This window comes from Oncorhynchus mykiss, chromosome 31 (genome assembly GCF_013265735.2).
Source record: "Oncorhynchus mykiss isolate Arlee chromosome 31, USDA_OmykA_1.1, whole genome shotgun sequence".
Lineage (NCBI taxonomy): Eukaryota > Metazoa > Chordata > Actinopteri > Salmoniformes > Salmonidae > Oncorhynchus > Oncorhynchus mykiss.
The window spans coordinates 36,564,274-36,591,897 of NC_050571.1; the positions used below are offsets into that span (position 1 = coordinate 36,564,274).

At 42.5% G+C, this 27,624-nt stretch overlaps 1 protein-coding gene across 2 annotated transcripts in view; it reads right to left on the reverse strand.

Moving 5' to 3' along the window:
• LOC110505113 (leucine-rich repeat and immunoglobulin-like domain-containing nogo receptor-interacting protein 2) overlaps positions 1-27,624 on the reverse strand; it is a 406,552-nt gene that overhangs the window by 34,966 nt on the left and 343,962 nt on the right. The window contains exon 1 of one of the 2 annotated variants that reach the window (XM_036969788.1): positions 4,384-4,543. The exons of the other annotated variant lie outside the window; for it this stretch is intronic. The gene's annotated coding sequence lies outside the window, so the exon portion shown is untranslated. Of the gene's footprint in view, positions 1-4,383; positions 4,544-27,624 lie in introns of those variants that run through there. 2 annotated transcript variants of the gene reach the window in all.

Here is a 27,624-nt window from a genome sequence, read left to right on the forward strand (position 1 = left end):
AGTCAAACATAATTAATCAGTGCTAATCAGCCATACAGGAATGTATTTAACACCATGACTTACAGTCTTCATCCCATGTTTAATAGTTATCAATTAATACAACTCAACTGTGGAGAGGAACAGGAGCTTGTCAGGGTGTCTGAATATTTTGTCATTAAATGTGCCAGGACTCAATTATCATGGCACCGAATAAGGACATCATTGGCGAGCCCTGTGCAGGTGATTATTATCAATATACAAGTCAAGATGAGAGATGAGTACTTTGATCGTTGAGGCCACCGTAGATGGGAACCTGGTAAACAGGAAGAAATTGGGAAGTCCTCAAGATTTGAGTCATTCATTTCCGTTGGGGTAAACTAAGGTATTGAATAGAAGGATTTCAAAGTATATTTTTCTCACTATAGCGCCCTATAGCACCCTTACCATATGAACAGTAATGTATTTCCATATTGATATTGAGGTGAATTTATTATGCTTTATTGCGCCACTTGAACAGGTCAAAATGCACTATAAGGAAGCATGTGTGTGCTCTCTACCATGAGTAGGATGTTCAGGACAGGTATTTAATCTACCATTAACAGGGCCAAGTAGTATAAAAGATGCATCCCTGCAAACAATAATGAGTTGTTGGGTCGTCAGGACGTTGTCATGGTCCCCTGGGGGTTTTGGCTATTTTAAGATGTTCTTGGGACATTGTGTTATGGTCCCCTGGAGGTTTTTGTTTAGGTCCTGGTTCGTCCCAGGGACGTCACCCAATGGTCATGGAGAACCCCTCCCCCATTACACATTTCATTACACATCACCCCTTGTTACTGTTGCCAAGCCCACGATTGGTGAACCACTGATCCAGTCACAGCTATTTGGCTTCTGGCAATGCTACAAACAGCATCTTAACATACATTTTTTTTCAATTTACATATTTGAAATTTACAATTACATTGAATATGTTTATTCATACAGTAATCATAATTGAACATGTGGGATTTGAACTCCCAACCTCTTGGGTCACAACATTCTCAGCTTCCTGCTAGGCCACCATGTCTGTATCAGTGACTGATTTCACTTGAAGGCCTATTCCTACACTTTGCACTTTAAAGAAAATCTCAGCATTGTTAAACCTGCATTTAACTAGGCAAGTCAGTTTAGAACAAATTGTTATTTACAATGATGGACTAGCCCAGCCAAACCCGGACGACGCTGGGCCAATTGTGCGCCACCCTATGGGACTCCCAATCATGACCAGATGTGATACAGCCTGGATTAGAACCAGGGACTGTAGTGACACCTCTTACACTGAGATGCAGTGCCTTAGACCCCTGCATCTAACCATTATTGCAGTGCCTTAGACCACTGCAGTGCCTTAGACCACTGCATCCATCTAACTATTATTATATTCTCTAGTAACATCAGAACAGAATAATATCACCAACATTAGAAAACAATACTGAAAATCCAAACAAAAATAATAAATGAAATCAATGAGACAATAGTCAGATTAACTGATGACTAAAATAGCAGTGCAGGTGGCACTATTTTGTTAAGTGCAGAGATGTACTACAGGTAGTAAATGTGTAAGTAACTTCTACAATTCTACAGAATCTGTGACACTGCAGAAAGATCAGCATACCTCATATCCAGAGGTTATGAGTTCAAATGCCTGGTGGGGTCATATTGAAAAGTCAGTACAAATGTAATCATATTGTCATCTACTAAAGATACTTACCTTAAAACCCTCATTAACTTATAATGGTTTGGGAATCCTGGGACCATCACGTAACAAAAACCTCTAGGGGACCATGACATAATGTCCCAAGATCGTTAAGGGGACCTTCAAGGAACCGTCCCAAGAATGTGACCGGGAACTAGACCAAACCTCCATGGGACCATGACACAACTTCCTAAACATTTCCTCTAGGATGTCCGTGCAACAAACTGGGAACTGGACAAAACCTCCAGGGGACCATGACACAACATCCCAAGAACGTTCATGGGACTTTCATGGGACCATGAGACAATGTCCCAAGAACGTCCTAAAAATGTCCCTGGAACGAACAGAGAGAAAAGCTCCTAAGTACTAGTGAAATGAAATTCCTGAGAACGTCCTGACATGGTCCTCAATATCATCCTGGGAATGTACAGGGAACTCGACAAAGGTCCCCAAGAGTAACTTCCCTTTGGACCATCATATGGTGTTCTTACAACGTTCTCAGAACGTCAGTGGGATAACGTCACATCGAACCCTCAAGAGGACTAATGCAAATGTCCTCAGCACATCCCCTGTGTGCTGGGATATTACCCAGGGGCTATAGAACACATTTGTCAATAATAGCTGTGGAACCCTGCCATGTTAAGTTGCCTTCAGAGAAAATGCCAGAGCGGGAACATGTGTACTCTAAGCACAGGCTAATTGCAACAAGCTCTATATAGGGAGTGTAAGCTTGGTATACTATAACATATACTATAATGTTGCTGATTTTGTTAAGATTAGCATAACCCAGCTATCAACACTGATAGTTGTTAAGAACAATGTTTTCCAAACTATTCCCCGGGGACCACTAGACATTGTACATATTTGTTCTATTCCAGAGCATTTCATTCCACTGTAGTCAACCAGTCTTCAAGCCCTTGATTAGTTGACAAAGCCATGCTAGTGTAGGGTCCCAGAGGACTGGGATGGGAAACACTGGGGTAGATCACGAATAGTCAACTATAACTTGTTCTATGTATTCTAAATGGCAAACCTTGCAAGAAACAATACAATACACAAGTGTATCAAATTCATCTGTGTGTTAGCCAGACATAAATGATGTTCCACCTCAGTTAAAGGTAAGATCAGGCTTTATATTAACCCTATGGTACATTAATCATGACGTCCGGTGCTAACGTTTTAAGACAATGAAAACTGATGGCTCCCATCTGTGTTTCCAACACACGTCCCCCAAATGATATAGATGCAAGCCTCTTTCCACATATCCGCACAAGCTAATGCAATTTGTCAAGAAAGAATGCTTAATGTACCACATAAAGCAGTGTTTAATATGATAGACCGGCTAAATGGATGTCTGGGAAGGAAGCACACTTAGTTATCTTATTTCATAGGAAGTGGACACAGGTTGTTAGTGCGTATGGTGGCAGGTTATAAGTGCTAGGAATGGTTTTGTAAATGACCAACATTATATAAAGGCCTACTTCACAGCAAACAGGAGTTCAAATTGAAAACCATCCAAGTTTAATCTATCGAACCCACCTGATGTGCTATGAGGTCTATTGAAAAAGGCCTGCGTAAAATCAAAATCACTAATCAATTTGCCATTTTTATTATTTTGTTAATTACAAAAAATTAATTTGCATACGAGTCACTGGCATGTTTCTTCAGAATTTTCCCACTGACCTCCTACTCTTTGGTATTTGCGAGTAGTGACATCAGAGAACAGTCACTGCCACACAATCTATACCAATTAAAAAATTCACAGCCTCCCTAAAACAACCACGTTCATCATGCCTGAACTAAGTGTCTTTGATAATTGCGAGCTGTCACAGCCACAGAACAGAAAAGCTGTCACAGTCACAAAACAATATACCAATATACCCTAAAACAATCCCTTCCATCTGGCCCTGACGCAAGTGTAGCCTAGCCTCTGCCCACAGGGGAAGTGGCTGATGATTAAAATGCATTAAAAAGAGCTAAGAGTTCAATGTGTGGGCTGCTAAGTATCTTCTGCTACACTCCATCTCCCATGTCCGGGCATCCCACATCTGATATGAGTCAGGGGTGTCTCAGCTGTATTGTGAATAAGCCAAAGGGCTAGTTAGGTGAGACGAATGTCTTTGACGACCCCCGCGTTTCCCTCAAAATGGTTCAGAGATCCAGAGCGACAAACAATATAGACATTAGCGTCTGTTTGCTCACACCTTAACTACACAGACACAAACATTAGCAGGCTTCAGGTTTATGGCACTGTGTCATATAGGGAGGGATACATATCCAGCAATTCCTTGATACCCTCCACTGACCCTCTATATCCTCTAAATGTGAAACAACAATAACAACCCAAAACAATCAGGATACCAACAACCACTACAGTAAGCTCCAGCAGTACTGCATTCACTAGCCTCGTGGTTGTGTTCCACCCACTCCGTTGCATCCAACAAGTTAACTAACAACACATCTGTCATGCAAGCAGCATTTCTAGAAACAAGTCTTTTCTCCACAAAACTCTTATTTTTATGGCCCCACTTTCAAAATCAATACCACAAATATTTTATGAATCACATGACTACAAAAAAAGTCTGATCTTGGCAAACCAAAATAAGAACAGCTTCAAAATGCTGTTACAGTAGGTTATCCTAGATTGAGCCATAGCAAACAACACGATAGCATACCCATTTTTCCTCTCTGCCTGTTAGTCCAATGAGGTCTCTGGATACTTGATCCAGTGATACCGGAATCTCATAGGATCATTCTCCCATAGCCATCTCTTGCTCAGCTCAACAATGGCTAGACATCTCCCTCAAGCTACCGCTTCCATCTCTCTCTCTCTCTCTCTCTCTCTCTCTCTCTCTCTCTCTCTCTCTCTCGCTTTCTGACAGACACATCCGTGCAATCAAGAGGCTTGACCTTTGGCACTCTACTCAGTGCCATTAAAATCCATTCAGATGTGGCTCCTCCCAGGGAGGGACTTGAGACACTAAAAGCCTCCCGGAGTCCTAAATGTCAGCTTGTATAAGTCTGGCCACTTGCTTACAATCGTCTGAATCATTCCTTTGTTGTAGGAGGGTGGTGAGGAAGTCATTAACTAAAATGAGACCCTCCCAGTTTTAATGACTGGCCGTAGATCTATGGAGTTTTCCCTCCTTTCATCTCCTCATTGATGACAGTCAGCAGAGAGAAGGGAGACATAATAAATTATTGATCTGCAAAATGTTATCCATCTAAAGTGCATTTCCACTCCCTGTCACAACATACTAAAATACATATAGAGAAACTGCATAATTGTTTCTCCAAGAGGATAACAAATAACAAAGGAATAACAAAGGAATGTTCATGATTGAAACCATGACTGCGTGACAACACTATACATGTAGTCCTATCCCAAACAAAAAACAGTGATGGCGGTAATAGTGGCAGACCATACAGTTTAATTTCTAATTGTGGTTGCTGAGGTAGCATTTGCTTTTGATGGTTGATGATGTAGCCAAGAATAAGAGGGCTCAAGAACAGTACAGTTTGGTAGAATTACTACGTTCTTCACATCAATAGACTGAAATAGAGGGAGATTGAGCCGGGTCACCCATGTAACCATATCTCAGGGTCCAGATTATGTCTGTTATCTTTGTTACTGATGCAAACATAGACCAATACTGGGACACACATCTAAGAGTGTGTCCCAAATGGCACCCTATTCCCTAGCAAAGCTAATTCCATTTGGCTCGAGTTATGCCCTAAAACACAAAAGTTTTGTAATCAAAGTATTTAACAAACCCCTCAAAGAGTCATTGTGAGGAAGCTTAATGTAATACAACCCTGTTTATTGGATTAAAGAGTATTCAGATGTCCTCGAGATTGATTGGCTATTGATGAGGTCACGTTAGGGCCCATGTTTGGCCCAGAAAGGAAAACATGCAGGGGGCAAAAGATTATAGTTATCATGATGCCAGCTGCTGATTCTTGTGTATTTAACAGCTTAATCAATATTCAATTTCTGTTTGTCTTATACAATGTATATCCAGGTGTAAAATACTGCCATTGGAATTTTAACATTAAATTATCTGAAATTACATTGTCAAAAATACTGCAGGGATGCCCATATTCAATATGTAGTGCTTAGGAAATGATTTAGACCCCTTGACTTATTCCACATATTGTTACTTTACAGCCTTATTCTAAAATGGATTAAATAAAATAATTTCTTCATCAATCTACACACAATACCCCATAAAGACTAAGCAAAAACAGGTTAAGAATTCTTAGCAAATGTATTAAAAACAAAAGACAGAAATACCTTATTTACAAAAGCATTCAGACCATTGACAATGTGACTACATCCTGTTTCCATTGATCATCCTTAAGATGTTTCTACAACTTGATTGGAGTCCACCTGTGGTAAATTCAATTGATTGGTCATGATTTGGAAAGGCACACGCCTGTCTATATAATGTCCCACAGTTGACAGGGCATTTCAGAGGAAAAACCAAGCCATGAGGTCGAAGGAATTGTCCGTAGAGCCCCGAGACAGGATTGTGTCAAGGCACAGATCAGGGGAAGGGTACCAAAACATTTCTGCAGCATTATAGGTACCCAAGAACACAGTGACCTCAACCATTCTTAAATTAAATAAGGCTGGAACCACCAAGACTTATCCTAGAGCTCTCTGCCCGGCCAAATTGAGCAATCGGGGGAGAAGGGCTTTGTTCAGGGAGGTGACTCTGACGGAGATCTAGAGTTCCTCTGTGGAGATGGGAGAAGCCACTCTTCAGTAAAAGGCACATGACACCCCCCTTGGAGTTAGCTGAAAGGCACCTAAAGACCCTCAGACCATGATAACCAAGTTTCGCTGGTCTGATGAAACCAAGATTGAACTATTTGACCTGAATGCCAAGCATCATGACTGGAGCAAACCTGGCACGATTCTTACGGTGAGGCATGGTGGTGTCGGCATCATGCTTTGGGGATGTTTTTCAGTGGCAGGGATTCGGAGACAAGTCAGGATACAGGCACAGATGAATGGAGTAAAGTACAGATGAAAACCTGCTCCAGAGTGCTCAGGACAGACTGGGGCAAAGATTCACCTTCCAACAGGACAATTACCCTAATCACACAGCCAAGACAACGCAGGAGTGGCTTCGGGACAAGTCTCTGAATGTCCTTGAGTGGCCCAGCCAGAGCCCGGACTTGAACCCAATTGAACAACTCTGTAGAGACCTGAAAATGTTACGGTGCGTGAATGAGGATCCAAAAGCGAATTAACGTAAACAGAACTTCTTTAATAACAAAACATAGGTAGGCTCAGATGGACCGGCAGATTCCGACAGGACAGGACAAGGTTGCAGCAAACATGACGATAGTCTGGTTCAGGCATGAAAAACACAAACAAGAATCCGACAAAGACAGGAACAAAAACAGAGAGAGATATAGAGGACTAATCAGAGGGAAAAAAGGAACAGGTGGGAAAAGGGGTGACGAGGTAGTTAGGAGGAGACAAGGAACAGCTGGGGGAAAGAGGGGGAGAAAAGGTAACCTAATAACGACCAGCAGAGGGAGACAGGGTGAAGGGAAAGGACAGAAACAAGACACAACATGACAATACATGACAGTACCCCCCCACTCACCGAGCGCCTCCTGGCGCACTCGAGGAGGAAACCTGGCGGCAACGGAGGAAATCATCGATCAGCGCACGGTCCAGCACGTCCCGAGAGGGAACCCAACTCCTCTCCTCAGGACCGTACCCCTCCCAATCCACTAGGTACTGATGACCACGGCCCCGAGGACGCATGTCCAAAATCCTACGGACCCTGTAGATGGGTGCGCCCTCGACAAGGATGGGGGGGGGGGGAAGACGAGCGGGGGCGCGAAGAACGGGCTTGACACAGGAGACATGGAAGACCGAGTGGACGCGACGAAGATATCGCGGAAGAAGAAGTCGCACTGCGACAGGATTAATGATCCGAGAAATACGGAACGGACCAATGAACCGCGGGGTCAACTTGCGAGAAGCGGTCTTAAGGGGAAGGTTCTGAGTGGAGAGCCAAACTCTCTGACCGCGACAATATCTAGGACTCTTAGTTCTACGCTTATTAGCAGCTCTCACAGTCTGCGCCCTATAACGGCAAAGTGCAGACCTGACCCTCTTCCAGGTGCGCTCGCAACGTTGGACAAAAGCCTGAGCGGAGGGGACGCTGGACTCGGCGAACTGAGATGAGAACAGCGGAGGCTGGTACCCGAGGCTACTCTGAAAAGGAGATAGCCCGGTCGCAGACGAAGGAAGCGAGTTGTGGGCGTATTCTGCCCAGGGGAGCTGTTCTGACCAAGACGCAGGGTTGCGAAAAGAAAGACTGCGTAAGATGCGACCAATAGTCTGATTGGCCCGTTCTGCTTGACCGTTAGACTGGGGGTGAAAGCCGGAAGAGAGACTGACGGAAGCCCCAATCAAACGGCAAAACTCCCTCCAAAATTGAGACGTGAATTGCGGACCTCTGTCCGAAACGACGTCTGACGGAAGGCCATGAATTCTGAAAACATTCTCGATGATGATTTGTGCCGTCTCTTTAGCAGAAGGAAGCTTAGCAAGGGGAATAAAATGAGCCGCCTTAGAGAACCTGTCGACAACCGTAAGAATAACAGTCTTCCCCGCTGACGAAGGCAGTCCGGTGACAAAATCTAAGGCGATGTGAGACCACGGTCGAGAGGGAATGGGAAGCGGCCTGAGACGGCCGGCAGGAGGGGAGTTACCGGACTTAGTCTGCGCGCAGACCGAACAAGCAGCCACGAAGTGACGCGTGTCATGCTCCCGGGTGGGCCACCAAAAACGCTGGCGAATGGAAGCAAGCGTACCCCGAACGCCAGGATGGCCGGCTAACTTGGCAGAGTGAGCCCACTGAAGAACGGCCAGACGAGTAGGAACGGGAACGAAAAGAAGGTTCCTAGGACAAGCGCGCGGCGACGGAGTTTGAGTGAGTGCTTGCTTTACCTGCCTCTCAATTCCCCAGACAGTCAACCCGACAACACGCCCCTCAGGGAGAATCCCCTCGGGGTCAGTGGAGGCTACTGAAGAACTGAAGAGACGAGATAAAGCATCAGGCTTGGTGTTCTTAGAGCCCGGACGATAAGAAATCACGAACTCGAAACGAGCGAAAAACAGCGCCCAGCGCGCCTGACGCGCATTAAGTCGTTTGGCAGAACGGATGTACTCAAGGTTCCTATGGTCAGTCCAAACGACAAAAGGAACGGTCGCCCACTCCAACCACTGTCGCCATTCGCCTAGGGCTAAGCGGATGGCGAGCAGTTCGCGGTTTCCCACATCATAGTTACGTTCCGACGGCGACAGGCGATGAGAAAAATACGCGCAAGGGTGGACCTTGTCGTCAGAGAGGGAGCGCTGAGAAAGAATGGCTCCCACGCCCACCTCTGACGCGTCAACCTCGACAACGAACTGTCTAGTGACGTCAGGTGTAACAAGGATAGGTGCGGATGTAAAACGATTCTTGAGGAGATCAAAAGCTCCCTGGGCGGAAACGGACCACTTAAAGCACGTCCTGACAGAAGTAAGGGCTGTGAGAGGAGCTGCCACCTGACCGAAATTACGGATGAAACGACGATAGAAGTTCGCGAAGCCGAGAAAGCGCTGCAGCTCGACGCGTGACTTAGGGACGGGCCAATCAATGACAGCTTGGACCTTAGCGGGATCCATCTTAATGCCTTCAGCGGAAATAACAGAACCGAGAAATGTGACGGAGGAGGCATGAAAAGAGCACTTCTCAGCCTTCACAAAAAGACAATTCTCTAAAAGGCGCTGGAGGACACGTCGAACGTGCTGAACATGAATCTGGAGTGACGGTGAAAAAATCAGGATATCGTCAAGGTAAACGAAAACAAAGATGTTCAGCATGTCTCTCAGGACATCATTGACTAATGCCTGAAAGACAGCTGGAGCGTTAGCGAGGCCGAAAGGAAGAACCCGGTATTCAAAGTGCCCTAACGGAGTGTTAAACGCCGTCTTCCACTCGTCCCCCTCCCTGATGCGCACGAGATGGTAAGCGTTACGAAGGTCCAACTTAGTGAAAAACCTGGCTCCCTGCAGGATCTCGAAGGCTGAAGACATAAGAGGAAGCGGATAACGATTCTTCACTGTTATGTCATTCAGCCCTCGATAATCTATGCAGGGGCGCAGGGACCCGTCCTTCTTCTTAACAAAAAAAAACCCCGCTCCGGCGGGAGAGGAGGAGGGGACTATGGTACCGGCGGCAAGAGCTACAGACAAATAATCTTCGAGAGCCTTACGTTCGGGAGCCGACAGAGAGTATAGTCTACCCCGGGGGGGAGTGGTTCCCGGAAGGAGATCAATACTACAATCATACGACCGGTGTGGGGGAAGAGAGGTGGCCCTGGACCGACTGAACACCGTGCGCAGATCGTGATATTCCTCCGGCACCCCTGTCAAATCACCAGGCTCCTCCTGTGAAGAAGAGACAGAGGAAACAGGAGGGATAGCAGACATTAAACATTTCACATGACAAGAGACGTTCCAGGAGAGGATAGAATTACTAGACCAATTAATGAAAGGATTATGACAAACTAGCCAGGGATGGCCCAAAACAACAGGTGTAAAAGGTGAACGAAAAATTAAAAAAGAAATGGTTTCGCTATGATTACCAGAAACAGTGAGGGTTAAAGGTAGCGTCTCACGCTGAATCCTGGGGAGAGGACTACCATCCAGGGCGAACAAGGCCGTGGACTCCCTTAACTGTCTGAGAGGAATGTCATGTTCCCGAGCCCAGGTCTCGTCCATAAAACAGCCCTCCGCCCCAGAGTCTATTAAGGCACTGCAGGAAGCTGACGAACCGGTCCAGCGTAGATGGACCGACAAGGTAGTGCAGGATCTTGAAGGAGAGACAGGAGTAGTAGCGCTCACCAGTAGCCCTCCGCTTACTGATGAGCTCTGGCTTTTACTGGACATGAAGTGACAAAATGACCAGCAGAACCGCAATAGAGACAGAGGCGGTTGGTGATTCTCCGTTCCCTCTCCTTAGTCGAGATGCGGATACCTCCCAGCTGCATAGGTTCAGCACCCGAGCCGGCAGAGGATGATGGTAGTGATGCGGAGAGGGGGGCAACGGAGAACGCGAGCTCCTTTCCACGAGCTCGGTGACGAAGATCAACCCGTCGCTCAATGCGAATAGCGAGTTCAATCAAGGAATCCACGCTGGAAGGAACCTCCCGGGAGAGAATCTCATCCTTTACCTCTGCGCGGAGACCCTCCAGAAAACGAGCGAGCAAAGCCGGCTCGTTCCAGCCACTGGAGGCAGCAAGAGTGCGAAACTCAATAGAGTAGTCTGTTATGGATCGATTACCTTGACATAGGGAAGACAGGGCCCTGGAAGCCTCCTCCCCAAAAACAGATCGATCAAAAACCCGTATCATCTCCTCCTTAAAGTCCTGATACTGGTTAGTACACTCAGCCCTTGCCTCCCAGATTGCCGTGCCCCACTCACGAGCCCGTCCAGTAAGGAGAGATATGACGTAGGCGACACGAGCTGTGTTCCTGGAGTAAGTGTTGGGCTGGAGAGAAAACACAATATCACACTGGGTGAGGAACGAGCGGCATTCAGTGGGCTCCCTAGAGTAACACGGCGGGTTATTGATTCTGGGCTCCGGAGATTCGAAAGCCCTGGAAGTGGCCGGTGGATCGAGGCGGAGATGGTGAACCTGTTCTGTGAGGTTGGAGACTTGGGTGGCCAGGGTCTCAACGGCATGTCGAGCAGCAGACAATTCCTGCTCGTGTCTGCCTAGCATCGCTCCCTGGATCTCGACGGCTGAGTGGAGAGGATCCGAAGTCGCTGGGTCCATTCTTGGTCGGATTCTTCTGTTACGGTGCGTGAATGAGGACCCAAAAGCGAATTAACGTAAACAGAACTTCTTTAATAACAAAACATAGGTAGGCTCAGATGGACCGGCAGATTCCGACAGGACAGGACAAGGTTGCAGCAAACATGACGATAGTCTGGTTCAGGCATGAAAAACACAAACAAGAATCCGACAAAGACAGGAACAAAAACAGAGAGAGATATAGAGGACTAATCAGAGGGAAAAAAGGAACAGGTGGGAAAAGGGGTGACGAGGTAGTTAGGAGGAGACAAGGAACAGCTGGGGGAAAGAGGGGGAGAAAAGGTAACCTAATAACGACCAGCAGAGGGAGACAGGGTGAAGGGAAAGGACAGAAAGAAGACACAACATGACAATACATGACAGAAAATAGCTGTGCAGCAACGCTCCCCATCCAACCTGACAGAGCTTGAGAGAATCTGCAGACAAGAATGGGAGAAAATCCCAAATTACAGGTTGCCAAGCTTGAGGCGTCATACCCAAGAAGACTTGGGGCTGTAATCACAGCCAAAGGTGATTCAATAAAGTACTGAGTAAAGGGTCTGAATACTTATGTAAATGTAATATTTCCGTTTTTTGATTTATTTATACATTAGCAAACATTTCTTCAAACCAGTTTTTGCTTTGTCATAATGGCGTATTGTGCGTAGATGTGGAAAAAGTAAATGGGTCGAAAATACTTTTTTGAGGGCACTGTATATATAGATAAAGAACTAAACGCTGCAGCATTACACCAAATCCATAAATATTTTATCTGCTGATAAGAACACACAAACTCATCCATTTTGGAACACATAAACCAGTTGTGTTTTATGTTTCCATTTGAAACAAATGCAGAAGGCAAAGATGCAGATATGCAGATGCGTATTCACGGAGTGACATGCTCAACTCATATTATTTTGTCATTTGAACGGTTTCCCCACTAATCAGTCAGGTGGTTATGTTCCTCCCCATCGCTGATGTTGCTTTCACGTTCCACCTACAATAGAAGACTCTGAACTTGTTCAACAAAACATACCCTTCATCTATATTTAGTTGCATGGTTAATTATCCAAATGTTGTTGTTTTTTGCCTCCTGCTATTTAATTATTCATGAGGAAGCTCATGGGTGTTCCTCCCCCCTCCCGCAAGCACACCTTTCATTTTGAACATGCTGAAAATAAGCTTTGGTAGAGGAATGAAAAGATGAAGAGATGAAACAGGAAGAGTAACATGTAAATCTGAATAAAAATCTGTCTAAGCCAATGCTTTTGACAGGCAGCTAAGGCTAATTAGGTGGCTTTCTCTGGCTTCTAATTTGAGTGACCTTTTGTTAAAAAGCACAATGAACTAAATGACCGAATGACACAATAATCTAGTCACATTGGTCACTAATGTGTACTCAGTATCGACTCAAAATGTACCCTTTGTCAACCCAAAGATGTCTTCTATTACTGAAAGAATGCATGACATCATATACAAAGCAGCGGAGAGACAATATAAGAAAACAATCCTCCAATTTGGTCTCATTAGAATATGTCAAAATAGACATTGAACCATTGTGTTTATATGTCACAATAGCTTACATATCGGTAGGTATATGCCACTTACAGTGACATATTATTATGTCACTATAATGATGAATTGTCCCCCTTGCTTCAAACTGAATTTGCAGGTCTTCAAAATACTGAGAGAATCTTTGCAGTATCAGTCCAAATCACTATCTATATCTTGAAATACCCGAAACCTTGATACAGTTTGGTACAATTATCACATAGTAAACCTTTGACTCTGAAACCCCTAATACAGTGCACAAAGGGGCATGAACAGTGCAATTCCATATGTTTCAGGTGCCATATGAGCAGATATACTTGAATAGATTTTAACCTTAGTTTGCATAAGTGCACAGTCATGCACTCTGTGGACAGCCTAACTGAAAGTACTAAACCTCAAGTCACATTTCAAAGATAGTTTATCAGTGGTCTATACTCCCACTCCCGCCTTGTCAATCAGTCGGTAGGGAGCTTTGCGGATTGTGACTTCACAGCATGGGTATTTACCTCACATAAAGAGTTTGTTGCCTCGCTGAGACCTGAGGTGAGGTACACAGAGAGCCTGTTCCTGGAAGATAAGCTCAGAATGATCTCCCCTGCAAACACACCTCTTCACAAACAATCATTAACATAGCCATTTCTCATGGCACATTACTGATTTCGTTATCATTTTGAGCCTCTCCTTATTGACCATGCCTACGTTAGTTATCGACCGCTTCCAGAAGACTAACTTGATGGTGTGCAATCCTTTCAGAGAAGTTAAATAGTAACATTGAAAAAGAAGGAGGATAAATTGTTTTATAAAAAAAAGGAAAACAGATCAAATGTTTTTCTGGTGCAGTGATTGAACAGCGGTATCAAATAACAGCAGTGTTGGCAAGAACATTACATTTCATATGTTTAAATGTAACCTTTATTCAACTAGGCAAGTCAGTAAAGAACACATTCTTATTTACAATGACGGCCGACGACACTGGGCCAATTGTGCGCCGCCCTATGGGACTCCCAATCACAGCCAGACACCGTCTGGATTTGAACCAAGGTGTCTGTAGTGATGCTTCTAGCACCGAGATGTAGTGCCTTAGACCACTGCGCCACTTGGTATGGATGTCAAAAGAGCAAAAGTACAGAATATCAATGTTTGATGGACTTTTTATGCAAGGAAGAGATTATTAAATTGATCAAGTTGAAATACACTACTTCTGCAGGTCCATTATTTATATTTTTTCAAGGTATTCTGTAGTTCCAATAGAAAAATCAGTCCACATGGAAGCCACACCTTAGTCTCTCTCCCCATCGCCCAAAGCTTACTCCATCTTACCGTCCCATATGTCAGCAAGAATTCTCTGCCAGACAATATAATTTTGAAAATTCTGGCACAAACATAGCTAATTCTATTGTCTCTGCAGCCAAAAACCAATACCAAGCTGCATGGGGACTTCTAAAACAGCCAGGAGTGCAGTAGGATCCAAAATGCCTACAAAACAACCCAAAAGCCTGTCACCACTAAACCGTGTTGGAGGGAATTATTTCTCGACCATGGTTTCAATGGATGGACAGAAAGCCCCAGGGAAAAAACGTCTCTCTCAGCTGAACTATCAAATGCCTGCATATGATGAAGTTGGTTGGCTAAAGCTTGCAATATCTCTGCACTTGGGGACTTTGCTTTTATTCTCTGTGGCTTTCGAAAACACATAGTTGTGCGGGACGTGGCCTATCTCTGCCCTTAAGGTATCGAGCTTCAAGGGATCCGTTAATTGAGCAGAATTCCATTTTGACTCTGGCGTGCCCCTGTCCCACAATTGTCATCAGGACTAGTGTTACTGCAGCTAAATCTGCCAAGCAAAGCCACCCTTACACTCTGAAAGGTCCTCAATGCCCGTGAGGTTTGGCGTCTGAGGATGCTGCATGTGTCAGTGTAATGGCTACATTTGTGCGCAATGGCGGGGCTCCTCCAATTTGGAATAATAAAACAGGAAGATAAAGAGCCAGAGGGCACTATCGACTAATTAAGGCCCAGATGGTCCAGATAAGTAGGGCCAGTAAGGCCTCCTACAATTAATTACTGAATGGTATTCAAGTGGCTATTGTTGGTCAGTCAGATACTGCTGACATAGCATCGTCACTGCCACGCCTATGGCCATGAGAGAGCTGAAATGACAGAAAAGCTTAGACAAGGTTTTAACAGACTATACTGGAGTTGGTGCCCATGTGGAGTGTTTCACTCCTCAAAGTAGAAGCCCAATTTACTGGATACTGACACCTACATGTATTATTCTATGTATACACAGCAACCTCCCGAGACTTGGCCATAATTGGGCAGATTTCTATCATGGCGTTAAGACATTTCCCTTGCCATTTTCATGCTTCACAACTGCCGCAACCACAGTCTCACACTGAATTCTTATCCAATGTATACACACCTCTTTTATGCTGCATATATTATCCCAGATGATAGCTCCTCACATTTGACTTGACTTGGCAAAACTTTGCCAGATGCCAAAAGTCTGCCATCGGTTTAAAAAAACTTATTCGCTGACTAAGTGTCACCTTTGAACAGGTGAAGGGGAATCATTCCGGCTCCAACAATGAAGTTTTCACCACAATGGAAATGTAATGAATTGTCAAGGGTCCTAAAAGAGATCACCAAACACATTCCTCCCATCCTGCATGAGAGGACAGGTGGAGACATGGAGGGTTCAGGTGGATGCCACCAATTGCCCAACACAGGACTTGACAGCATGAGAGGGGGAACTTTCACACATTACTTCTGAAGAAAATATACGAAGGATCCTTGACCACAAAAGGAAGGTCATACGGTACCTTTCTTCTCCTTGTGCCAATACATTGGACATATATAATGTATGACAAGGCCCCAGGGGCTCCATTAAGAGATCCGGGACATGTCTAGTTGAGAAACTTAGAATGTCCCCTTAAAGTCGACAGATACTGTACCACACACTTTATTCTGGGAATAATGGGAAGAAAAGGCTTCCGATGTCCTGTCACACAGACTGTCTATTTTTTACCAAACAATCGCATGCTTAAATTTGAGAATCGAGGGAGCTCTTTTTGGGATAGGGGAGGGTGGAATTGGGTTGAATTATGGTAATGGTATGTAATTGAGAGGACCCAGCAGGACTCTCAATGATCATGCGGCTTGTATGATCAGCAAGTCAGGAGTGCGGAGATACGCTACGCCATCTGCAGACAAATCTCCTACATAAAGGGATTTCACTGTAATGTGGTTAGAATAACATGCTTTGATGTGATCCATTTTGTGTGCAGGGGGTGTGGGGGGGTGGGGGGGCACAGCTCAAGCTATGCAAGAGATATTAGAGAAAGTCGGAGATAAGAATCCCATTGATCAATGAATGGAGGAACGTACAGTATAACGCCTCACACACCAGACTGTTGACAAATTGCAAATGCTGTGTCGTGGCTGCTAATCGTAACACATGAGTAAACAAAACGTCCTATTTTCCTCGAAAGTACATACTCTCACGATTTCAAATCTATATGATATTGCAGAGAACACGTTAATAATCTCACATCTCTGAAACTATTTTTTGGGTTGTACTTCTGGTTGACAAAATCCGTGCTAATGCTGGATTTCTTTAGTTAGCGCCCAATTGACTCCTATTCACTCCTTAAAGGAGAGCACTCCTTGTCCCAGAATCACCTAGAATTCAATGCACGGCCCATGGGCAACGTACACAATGGTCGTTAATAAAATTCCAAAGGAGTTTTCCATGTCCTCAAAAGTAGCTCTGACTATGCCTCACAATTTATAGGCACAAGGAATTGGGAAGAAGGGCAATACGGGACAATTGTGGTTTGTGGAAATTATTACATTCACTTCGAGACAGTGGGATTTGTGCATTGCTTTCAATGCCTAAATGTGCTTTAAAGGTGCAATATGCAGAAATAGCTTCATGTTGCCAAAATTCTAATAGTTTGCCTAATTTCAGTTTATGTAACAAAACTGCTTTGAATGAGTGACAGATCTATAACTCATATTTAAATGTAAATTTGGTTGGGTCGCCCAAAAAGTTACATATTTCAGCTTTAATATACTTGACCATGTAATAACTGTTGTTTTCTTTCTAAGTTACAGGGGAATTGCATCAGAATTCCACAACTTGATACTTTCTTATTGACCATGAAAAAATATTTGGGCAAGTTGTCTTTACAATTGAAAGCCTTCTTTGGATGCTGTAGCTGTCTTATGTATTAAGTCAGTGACCCTTTGCAATGATGATGTCCAACGGTACATCATCTCGTATGCCATATGGATATGAATGCTAAAGAGTGCAAATCTCTGCAATGCCTATGCATTAAAACACCCTGTCGTTTTTAAAATAGTAATTTCTATGAGTCACAGTAATTTTCTCTATGGGATGGATCAAAAATATATAGAAATGGGGGAAGGACATGCCTTTTCAATTTCAGTCAAGGTGAGGTTTTAGTATTTTTTAAAATCTTGTCCAGAGGAGGTTCATGTAATGTGTAATTGATGACATTTCTATAGCCTTATAAGAATGTGTTTCTCATTAGGCTGTACAGTATATCGATGTGTGCCCAATGCCGCCCTTCATCTATGATTCTCGCCTGGGCGTGCAATATCAAGTGCGCCTATAGGCTATTTTAGTGTGGCCTCAATCAAATGATCCATAGCCTGCGAGTGTGCGCTCGGAGAAGCACAGAGCAAAGTTAAGCTAGCTGCTGGAATGGTGTAAATAAAACTAGGCTGCAATACACATTGCAATGGATATTTCAACCCTGAGCCCCGGACTGCTCTGCTCTTGCTGATCAAAAACAGTGCTGCCTAACCAATGCTGTGCTGTGTAGGCCTACAGTGACAGTTCAGGCTGAGAGTCAAAGGCTTCTTAAAATATATTTTTTATTAGGCCTAGTCCAGAAAATGCAATATCTTGCAGGCAGACTAACCTATAGCCTATCTTCTGTCCAGTTTGAGAAAGAGAGAGCAAAGATGAGAAGGAGGTCAACTTGATTGCTTGCTGCCACTACTCTAATTGATTTTAATAAAAACAATGTGTTTCTTGCCCATGATGTATTTATCAGAGTAATTGACCTCACAATAAGCCGGATTTGAGTAATTTACATTGTGGTGCTGAAACATGGAACAGCAGCCGCGACACAATCAATCAGAAATGGACAGCTCATGGTGCTGAAAGTAGACAAATTCAAATGGGCATAATTAATTTCAACCATCTTTATTTTTAATTAGACTTTACTAACAACAAGAGGGCTTTGTGTTTCAGCGTATTTCTTACTTGTTAAGAAATAAGAGGTAGGCCTACCGGTTTGACACACAAAATTAGGCTATAGGCTGCTATATACATAGATTTGTCGGCAAATTCCTACACCCATCAGGTAATATTTAAATATCCTACCTCCGTGTCAGTGAAGGGCTGTTAAGTTAAAACCAGGATTCCAATTGAAGGCATAGGAGAGGGTATGCCGTAGGCCTACCTTTTATTAAAGAAAACGTCAAAAAGCACACGCCTACCCCTTGCTAGCTTAAAATTAAGAAGAAAATAAAAGGGATTGGATTTATATAAAGTGATCTATAACAGCCCTGTGGTCCGCAATGCTTTATACTAGAAACAAGCTGTAATAAATACCCGGGAAAGACGTGACTTCTCTGTAGCCGAGGATACAAAAAATGGACTTTGCTTGGGAGGTAATCTAATTCTGTCACCATCAATTGATTACGCTATTCACTTTCTGTATAATATAAGATGTTTTAAACCCAAGACAGCTTTTAGGGAAACATTTGTGACCTTCTCTCATTGGACTAAACCACAGAAGAAGAGTTGCCAGCAGGTAAAGCTTACATTTGTCTGCATTGTAGGCCTACTCTGTGTTGTAAAGGTACAGTAGGCCTAACTTTTGAAAGTACCATGCTCAGATTCCTATGATGTCTCAGATTGTATTATTTGCAAACAAGGACATTTTTCATCGCAAACAAGACACACTGATTTGGCATTGGAGAAATATGACAAGATGAACACATAGGCTTATCTCTCTGTCCATTCGTAGCCTGTAATTTCCGTCATTTGTGTACTATTAAAAATACATGTAGAATTGCATGAAGTTACAATGGTTTCTCGGACCTGCAAATACGATGACCGATTCATGCAATGCTTTTACTGTAACGGAAATCTTTCCACCCCTACTCTTTTCCACGGTGGTCTGTGAACCCACAACCTTGTGGCCAACAGTCCACTGCACTGCTTTGCCGTGTAATGCATGCAGGACAAAAAACTTTTTGTAAAACTGCTAATCTAAGGCTCTGGTCTGTCCAGGTTCTCTACGACCCACTTTATGTTTTACTTATTATTTTGGGTATAGGGAAGGGTCAGTTGTTTTATTCAATCAATCAGGGAGGGTTTAAGTAAAATATATTTAAAATATCAAATATATTTCAGAGAGGTCTGATATTCTCTATGAAACCCTTATTATAAATAGCATTCACTCCCTAGGAAATACATGTGTTTCTTTCATATCTGGGCTCTTGCTGGCCTCTATGAGAAACTCACAAAGAGAGAGGTGAGAGGAGTACTATCAAGCAACATCATTGCTCCAGGGATGTGTCTCTGGTCCAACACAGCTGCCAAGGAAGTATACTTTTTGGCATGTTTTCTGCTGACTCAACGTATTCTCGATAACAAGAACAACTTCTTGAATTAAAATGTTTTATGGAATTCCCTGGTAGACACCCATCAACACTCTACATTTGTCAAACCCCTTTCAATCATTACAGTGCCTTGGGAAAGGATTCAGTCCCCTTTACTTTTACCACATTTTGTTAGATTAAAGCATTATTCTAAAATTGATTCAATCGTTTTTTCCTCCTCATCAAAATTGATTCAATCGTTTTTTCCCCCTCATCACACAACACAGAATTTTTTTAGCTAATTTATCACAAAAAAAACTAATTATATAACATTTACATCAGTATTCAGACCCTGTGCTCAGTATTCTGTTGAAGCACCTTTGGCAGTGATCACAGCCTTGAGCCTTCTTGGTTATGACACTACAAGCGGGGCACACCTGTATTTGGGGAGTTTCTCCCATTCTTTTCTGTGGATTTTCTCAAGCTCTGTCAGGTTCGATGGGAAGCGTTGCTGCACTGCTATTATCAGGTCTCTCCAGTGAGTTCAAGTCCAGGCTCTGGCTGGGCTATTCAAGGACACTCAGACACTTGTCCTGAAGCCACTCCTGCATTGTTTTGGCGTTGTGCTTAGGTTCGATGTCCTGTTGGAAGGTGAACCTTCACCCCAGTCTGAGGTCCTGAGCGCTCCGGAGCAGGTTTTCATAAAGGATCTCTCTGCACTTTGCTCCATTCATCTTTGCATCGATCCTGACTAGTCTCCCAGTCCCTGCTGCTGAAAAATACCCCCACAGCATGATGCTGCCATCACCGTGCTTAACCATGCTTGGCATTCAGGCTAAAGAGTTTAATCGTAGTTTCATCAGACCAGAGAATCTTGTTTCTCATGGTCTGAGAGTCTTTAGGTGCCTTTTGGCAAACTCCAAGCGGGTTGTCATGTGCCTTTTACTGAGGAGTAACTTCCGTCTGGCAACTCTACCATAAAGGCCTGATTGGTGTAGTGTTGCAGAGATGGTTTTCCTTCTGGAAGTTTCTCCCACATTCACAGAGGAACTCTAGAGCTCTGTCAGAGTGACCATCCGGTTCTTGTTCAAGTCCCTGATCAAGGCCCTTCTCCCCCGATTGCTCAGTTTGGCCGGTCGGCCAGATCTAGGAAGAGTCTCGGTGGTTCCAAACTTCTTCCATTTAAGAATGATGGATGCCACTGTGTTCTTGGGACCTTCAACGGCGCAGAAATATTTTGGTACCCTTCCCCAGATCTGGGCCTCAACACAATCCTGTCTCGGAGCTCTACGGACAATTCCTTTGACCTCATGGCTTGGTTTTTGCTCTGACAAGCCCTGTCAACTGTGGGACCTTATCTAGACAGGTGTGCCTTTCCAAGTCATGTCCAATGTTGTGGAAAATTGCATACTTAGTTATGCTATCCCATGTTTAACTGTTGAAAGAATTGTCTCTTGTTATATGCTAGTATTTTTTCTAACCTGATACAAACGTGTCTTTGTGGGTGATTCGCTAAGGTCCGCTTGGGTGCGACCGCAGCATGTGGCATCCCGTGGGTTTACTATCTACAGAAAGTCACATGTATGGAAACTCGCAGAGCACATTATAGTATGTGTTGTTGTGAATGCAGTTAGACTGTTGAGCCCTCAGGCTATCTTAAATCTGCACAGACAACTAATTGCATTTTTTACACACTATCTGCTGACTGCCATGTATAAAAGAAAAAGAAAAAGGATGTGCTTCTCTATAAAAGTTGAGAACCGACACTGTTCGTAGAGCTTTTCAACTATGCAATATTGAGTGGATAGTTGATTCTACATTTTTCTCAACTTATAATAATGTGTTGTTTGAAAGAATCTGCAGTCTCTCTTCCTATAGAATTGCTACCACAACAATCAATTTGAATTTGCCACAGGTGGACTACAATCAAGTTGTAGAAACATCTCAAGGGTGATCAATGGAAACAGGATGCACCTGAGCTCAATTTCAAGTCTCATAGCAAAGGGTCTGAATACTAAATGAATAAATAGATATTTCTGTTTTTATTTTTTATAAATTTGCCAACATAAAAAAAAAACAGTTTTCACTTTGACATTATGGGGTATTGTGTGTAGATTGCTGAGGATATATATATATATATATATATATATATATATATATATATATATATATATATATATATATATATATATATATATATATATATATATATTAATACATTTTAATAAATTTTAGTTTAATTAATCAAACATAATGCAGTAACTTAATTAACAAATTGTGGGAAAAGTCAAGGGGTCTGAATAGTTTCCGAAGGCACTGCATGTAATATTGTTTCAGAGAAGAGAACATTTTCTTTGGAAATAAAGTGTTTATCTTGAGCATAAAGATAACAAAGTAGATCCCAAACAAACAGTAGTACTAAACCTAACAGATTAAAATGAAATACTAGACTTAGTCTATAGTAGCTTATGGTAGGGGAAACATTGTGTCAACTTTCAAATATTTGACTGGAAAGTGAGAAGGCGGCAAAGCTGCTTTCATCCTTGTGTATGGTGAATTGAGCTACCGTATATTTTTGAGAATGTTATATGCACCTGAAAATATGAGGTTGACCATATCGGTGAGAAAACATATTAAAATTGTATGCAGCCACACATAAAATATGTAGCTACAAATATTCATACTGTGACCTGGGGCTTTTGAAGCAATGCACAGTGCAATATCAGTCACTCTGATAGCAGCTTGGTCAGAGGTTAGGTCTGTATCAGATAGGGTTAAGATAGATTACTTCAGCACAGTCTGCATCAACCACCCAAAATGACTATTCATGCCACTACAGCACATTGAGCATATAACTTGTGTCTATTGCAAAGAACAAGAAAAGCTGTTAAATACTGTGCTGGTTGCTGTTAATCTAATCTGTAGAATGGAATTGTTGAATGAATCTTAATTAGTTCGACGTTACACACAAACCTACTTCAGATGTACTGTCATATTTAAAACCTCATTATTAGTATAAGTTCATTAAATATGCAAAAAACACAGTCGTTGTGCTCTAAATAGATGATATATTTAACTATTGCGTATTATATAATCAATATCAATCACTAAGGTAAAGAAAAACATAACATTTCTGAACTTAAGCACAAATATGATATTTTACTTTTGAAAAGAGCCAAGACCTACAGGTTAAACTAAAATAAAGTTTCTATAAAAATCTATTTAAATCAGAATTGAACAGTTGGACTGATCCTAGAGACTTCGTAGACTCAACAACACTGAATCATGTATCAGCAGACCAAAAAATATTCACAAAAAATAGGTCCAAAGTAAATATTGGACACTTCATAAAACATTCACACAGAACTATAACAACATGGAAAAAAACGAAACAGATTCTACAAGAACCAATATCACTCCCAAAAAACACACCCCTATGGTACAATGCTTTCCAGGAATTCACCAATAAATCGGTCCACATGGAAAACTAGAGGCACAGACACCGTTAATGACTTGGTAATAGGAAATAAATAGTCCATGACAGTATTAAAAAGCCATTTTGGACTGAACAATGTAGACATTTTCAAATACAAACAACAAAGTCAAAGTTTCACGTCGCAACATTTTGGAGATCAGAGCAATGTTGAGGGAATCATATTTGAGTCAGAAAATTATATTTATATGATAGGTAAGATATATAAAACCTTGCAGAGAGCCTTATCCAACTGACAATCTATTAGAAAAAAATATACACGACTGGAACCAAGGCTTAAAAAGATCTTATATTGGCACAAGATGGAGGGAGAGTTGGAACATAACTAACGGAATTGCAGTTAAATAACCTAGCACTGGAAAACGCCAATGGTATGAAGAATGAAAGGGAATGTTGGAGTGAGACAAACGGAGCAGCCATGGATGTGGTGGGAAGATGTGGATTTGAGCAGATGTGATGTTATTGATATTTGTTGGAATTTGTGTGCATCTGTCTATTGTATTCTTTCTACGTATGTTTTCTGTTACTTGACAAATAAAATTTGCTTTTGAGTGACAGGAAGTAGAATTTAATTCATTGCAATTCAAAGAAACTCCAGCTCATAGAACATGAGAGTTTAATTGAATCTGAGGAGGGAGGGAGTGATGGAACATACAGTAAGTAATGAAATTACAGTTAACCAAAAATGTACTCTTAATCCAGTATAAACTAATGTATAGAATTTATTATCCAAGAGATTCAATTCACAACTTCTACATCACAACGCTAGAGTCATGGCTTAAGTGTAAAACAATCAATAATTCATGTCTTCCGTGGAGGGTTATGAGGTCTAAAAGTTATGGGCAGAGTTAGAAAGTTGTCTTTCAGAAGTTTTATCATTTAAGATGACTTTTAATCTGTCTATCTGCATATTTCAAGACATGGCATTTGAGGATGAGGTGAGATATCAAATGGGTTGGACCATACTTTTCTCGTCAATTTTTGAAAATGATTGATGAGAAAAGTATGGTCCAACCAACTGGGTATCTCACAGCACCCTCATGTTTTACTTGATAACTGGAAATCAAATGATCCACCATCGTTTAGACAGTGGACGAATCAAATGCATTATTAGCCTAATATTGAAAAATATTTTGGCTACAGAGAGGAATAGAATAGCACAATTTGAGGCCATATGGCATAGAGTGTTACAAGCACTGGAAATGTCCATGGTATGAAGAATGAAAGGGAATGTTGGACTGAGACAAACAGAATGGGTATGGATACAGTGGGAACATGTGGGTTTGAGCAGGTGTGAGGTCATCGATGTTTGTTGGAATTTGTGTGCATCTGTCTATTGTATTCTAGTAGCTATGTATGTTTTAAAAAATCTACTGGTCTGACCGGCCCAGTTGGCCAAAAATCTACTGGTCCAAACAGAACTTACAGAACTTATAGGTGTAGTTAAAGTATCAAAGTCAAAGTCAAAGTCAAAGTATGTTCAAGAGCACACATGAACGTTTTGGGGAAACGTGTCGTTCAGTACAAACCGTTCGGCAATGTAACAAACGTTCAAGCGACCTGCATGCACCTCAGGCTAGAGTAGGCAAATATACTAATTGTCCCAGTCATTTACTGGCCAACAGTTATGATCAGTTAGCTGATATAGCAACTACTGAAGTTGAAACAGGTAAATTGCTTTCAGAACCCAAATGAATCAATCAAAGATTATCCCGCTTCGATAAAGAACTGTACACCTCTGATTGTAAATCCACACCAGGCCTTTCGAAAAGAATGAAGAACTCCCATTCTCAAAACAGAGGGAGCTGCATTGCTGGGAGCACAAATCTCTCTCATTTAAATCAAAATGGAATTGGAAAGCATGAATAAAGGCGAAACACCTGGATGGGAGGATATTCTCCCTGAGGTCTATTTAACATTTTGGGAACAATTAGGTCCACTATTCGAAATGCTTAACACAGCCATTCACAAATGTTAATTTGGGAGAGATGTGAATGCAGCACTAATTTAGCTTTTATAAAAAAATAGGTAAGGATGCCACCCAGTGTTCTCACTATTTCCCCATTCTTTGATAAACTCAGATATTCATCTGTTTTATAAAACGTCCCATCTTGAGACTTTCTTACACAAATAGGTCCACAAGGACCAGAGCGGGTTTGTAAAAAATACTATTGCATACACTACAAGGCCAAAAGAAGGAGGAAAATCTTTCCAAAATCATGGGCATTAATATGGAGTTGGTCCCACCTTTGCTGCTATAACAGCCTCCACTGTTCTGGGAAGGCTTTCCACTAGATGTTGGAACATTGCTGTGGGGAATTGTGTGTATTCAGCCACAAGAGCATTAGTGAGGTCGGGCATTGATATTTGGGCGATTAGGCCTGACTCACAGTCCACTCTCCAATTCACCCCAAAGGTGCTTGACGGGGTTGAGGTTAGGGCCCTGTGCAGGCCAGTCAAGTTCTTGCACCCCGAGCTCGACAAATGATTTCTGTATGGACCTCACTTTGTGCATGGGGGCATTGTCATGCTGAAACAGGAAAGGGCCTTCCCCAAACTGTTTCCACAATGTTGGAAGCACATGATCGTCTAGAATGTCATTGAATGCTGTAGCGTTAAGATTTCCCTTCAATGAAACTAAGAGGCCTAGCCCAAATCACGAAAAAGAGCCACAGGCCATTATTCCTCCTCCACCAAACATTACAGTGCAAACCAAGATTTGTCCTTCAGACTGCCAGGTGGTGAAGCATGATTCATCATTCCAGAGCACACATTTCCACTGCTCCAGAGTCCAATGGCGTCGAGCTTTACACCACTCCAGCCAAAGCTTGACATTGTGCATTGTGATTTTAGGCTTGTGTGCTGCAGCTCGGCCATGGAAACCCATTTCATGATACTCCCAACGAACAGTTACGCGCTACGCACTTCAGCACTCGGCATTCCTGTTCTGTGAGCTTGTGTGGCCTACCACTTCACAGCTGAGCCGTTGTTGCTCCTAGACGTTTCCACATCACAATAACAGAACTTACAGTTGCCCGAGGAAGCTCTAGCATGGCAGAAATGTAACAAAGTGACTTGTCGGAATGGTGGCATCCTATGATGGTGCCATGTTGAAAGTCACTGAGCTATTCAGTAAGGAAATTCCACTGCCAATTTCTGTCTATGGAGATTGCATGGCTGTGTGCTTGATTTCATATAACTGTCAGCTACGGTTGTGGCTGAAATATCAGAATCCACTCATTTGAAGGGGTGTCCATATACTTTTGGACATGTAGTGTTTCTTAAATGCTTCATCAGAAACAACAGCTCCATGGGTTATTTTCTCTCGCAATGCAGAAAAAGCGTTTGAAAGACTAGAATGGTCATATCTGTAGTCTGTCTTGGAACATATTGGAATTGGCTCCAATTTCATTAATATGATCAAATACTATATACCAATTTCTCTGCCATAGTTACAGTGGCGGTATCTGCTCTGCTCCGTTCAGAATCACCAGACAGATTGATCCGATTTCTCCTTTGCTATTTTTATTATCCATGGAACCACTGACCCAGGCACTTCGTCAATCGAAGGAAATAACAAATGTCCCTAATATCTAATTTCTCATTATACACGGACAATAATTTACTATATCTAGACAATGTATCACAATCGCTCCCGAACGCATTGAAGATCAAAGATCAATTCAACTTCATACCATATTATAACATGTATCTCACCTAATCAGCCCTACTGCCTCTCAAGACCCTGACGAAGGACTCCATCTCTACTTATGGAATTCCAATCGTTTCCCATTAGATATATTTGGGAATAGATATATTTATTTAACAGAACATTCAAATTAACTCAATCCGATCTCAGCAGATGGACTAACATCCCAGTTCCTTTAAACAGCAGAACATGTATTGTCAAAATGAATATATTTCCACAGCTGAATTTCTGTAGTACAATGCTTCCCATGTCTACCCCTTGTGGCTAACAGGATGAAATTCATAGTACGGTTTCAAAATGTATATGGCAAGGTAAGCGATCCCAGATAAAATTAACAAACATACAAAGAGGGAAAGGACCAACTGTACCTTTAAATAGGGAAAGACTTAGGAGGACCAACAATAACTTTACATTGTATTTCCAGGCACTAGCATTTCACCCCATCCTAAATTGATTTAGACATGACTCTTCCGCCTTCTGGTTGAATATAGGGAGACATTTGGTGTATCCTATTGTCCTTGAAGAGGTGGTCTTCACTGATATACTGTCACGCCCTGACCATAGAGAGCCCTTGTTTCTCTATGGTATAGTAGGTCAGGGTGTGACTGGGGGGTATTCTAAGTTTATTATTTCTATGTGGGGTTCCAG